Consider the following 2,660-nt stretch of genomic DNA (forward strand, 5'->3'; position numbering starts at 1 on the left):
CCCGACTGACAGGGGCGCGCCGCAATCACTGCCCCAGCCCCGGAGCCAGCGGCCCCAGCGGCCAATGGGAGCGAGGCGGCGGCCCAGCCTCTGGGAGGTGACGGGTCAGGGGCGGGGCTGCGGCTCCAGACCAGGGTAGACCAAGCAAGGGGAGGGGGCCGATTTTGCAGTTGAGCGGGCATTCAGCTCTGGCGATGCCTATTTTCCCAGCGTAGAGCGGGGCGTGGGAGAGTGTGGATGGCAGCGCGCTAGAGAGAGCGCGAGCGTGCCTAACCCGGGGGCTTTGAAAGCAGGCTTTCGGAGGCGGGGCCAGAGCTCTGTGTGGAGCGCTCGAGTTCCATCTCTAGCACCGCCGCCCCCACCCCCATACACACGCACCGGGATGGGGTGTGAGGAGAGAAGTGAATTGAAAGGGCAGGAATTAACTGCCAAGGTGTTAAATGTGCAAATGAGCCAGGCGCGGGGGCGCAGACTTGTAATACCAACTCGGGAGGCTGAGGCAGGAGGATCACACATTCAAGGCCAGCCTGGGCAATTTCATGAGACCCTATCTCAAAATAAAAAGGACTGGGGGATGTAGCTCAGTGGTACAGCACCCCTGGGTTCAATCCCCGTACGGGTCGGGGGAAGAGGCAGGCAAATGCCTGTCCAAGAGGTGAATAAGGAAGGGGGATTCCGATGCCTAAGCTGGGCGGAGTGCTGCATTCAGGAAGGTGAAAGAGTCCAGGGTGGGGTCCAGAGACCCCCATGGAGCTGCAGTCTCCTGGAACAGATCTGCTCCTGGCCTTTCCCCAACTGACCATGGAAATTCCCCTTTAGGCGCAGGGTGATGTTCCAGCCCTGCCCCCAATGCTTCTTTTTCTGGAAACCCTTCTCTGCTCAGACCCACGCTCAGGCCTGGTCGAGTAGGCAGCTCCCTCCACTGCACACTCAGCCTGGTTCTGACCCGGCCTCCTCCGCCTGGCCTTTTCTCCACCACGAATCAGAGGTGTCAGTGAGTCTGTCTTCCACGCTAGATGGTCCCAGCTTTACTCGCTGTTGTTTTCCTGTCTGCCAGGCCTAGCTCGGCCTAGGGCTTGGGAGTCAGGCAATCTGAGGTTGTGGCATCCAGTAATTAAATGCATGGTCCAAAGGTCGTGTGCTCTAGCAGTGCTGGGTGGGGTCCCTAGTGGTGATTCTAGGAATGGCACCCTTTTCAAGTGCCCTGCCCTGGGCTCCCGCCTTCTGCGCGCACACACACCCCAGAAATGAAGACGTGCAGAGGCCACACTGGCCCTAGCCCTCAGTCTTTGTCCTAGCAGGAAGAAAGTAAGGGCGGGGGTGTGAGGGAGGCAATGTACTGTCTGGAAGAGTAAAAAGGAAACCAGCTTACTGGTAAGAAAGGATCCCTGCCAGGTGCTCATTGAGGCAGAGGAGTGGAACCCGGGGGCCTGTAAGAGTTACCTTGAAATGAATAACCAAGAGCCAGAAAGACCATTTCTTTCTGGGGGTGACAGCCTTCATCAGCCCTGCAGATCTAGCCTCTTGCTGAGGCACTGATCTCTGTCCCCACCCCTAGAAGTTTGTAACCCTCTCCATCCCTAGAGGGCTAAACACCTTGCCTCCCAGAGGCCAGCCTCCTGACCTCCTTCCCCCTCCCTGTATTAAGCTATAGCCCCAGCTACCCATGCTCCTCTCTGCTCTGAATTTTCCTTCCTATGGACTTTTCTTTCATCTTTCCAGTATAGCCTGGTGACACACAGCTTCTTCTAATCAGGCCATTTAAGCTCTCCGACCCCATAAAGTGCCTGAGGGCTGAGGGTGACATGTCCCTAGAGAGGGAGCCTGGAGCTCTTCAGAACTGGCACAGGGCTGCTTTTTTGTCTCTCTCCACTCAAAACCTGCAATGCCAGGTGCTAGGTCTTCTCTGACGATTGTAAACGGCCCTCTGAAGAGACGGAGAACTCTCCACTTTTCCCTTCTTTGACCGGAAGCCCTGGGTTGAGGGGTCAGCAGGCCCTTGCTAATCCTGGTTTTGCTATTACCTTTTTGTGAGACTGTCAGAATGTGTGACATACAGGTATGAATGCCACCCTGGCTGCAGATCAAAATCACCTGGTGAACTTTAAATGTCCCCTGATAGCCAAAACCTCATCTTAGTCAAGTTGGAACCTCACAATGGGGACCTGGGAATCAGTATTAATTTGGAGCTCCCCAGGTAATTTCTAACATAAAGTCAAGATTAACTCATAGAGGTAGCTTGTTGTAAGGGTCAGCCAACATTTTATCAGAAAGTCACACTCCAGAAGTGACTTATTCATCTTATCGCTGGTACACTGGAAAATGTTTAAAAACTAGCTGGGCAGGGGGAGGCAGTTACTAATTTCCATAGTGTAAAAAATTTCTACCATCTCCAACTTTAAGTTACCAACTTGAAGTCAATGAACTTGGGAGTTAAGAAGAGAGAGGCAACCAGGTGGCATAGGTCATGCCTGTAATTCCAGCAGCCTGGGAGGCTGAGGCAGGAGAATGGCAAACTCAAAGCCAGTCTCAGCAAGTTAGTGAGGCCCTAAGCAACTTAGTGAGACCCTGTGCCTAAATAAAATACAAAAAGGGGCTGGGGATGTGGCTCAGTGGTTAAGTGCCCCTGAGTTCAACCCCCAATACCAAAAAGAAGAAGA

The sequence above is a fragment of the Sciurus vulgaris genome (genome assembly GCF_902686455.1).
Source record: "Sciurus vulgaris genome assembly, chromosome: 4".
Classification (NCBI taxonomy): domain Eukaryota; kingdom Metazoa; phylum Chordata; class Mammalia; order Rodentia; family Sciuridae; genus Sciurus; species Sciurus vulgaris.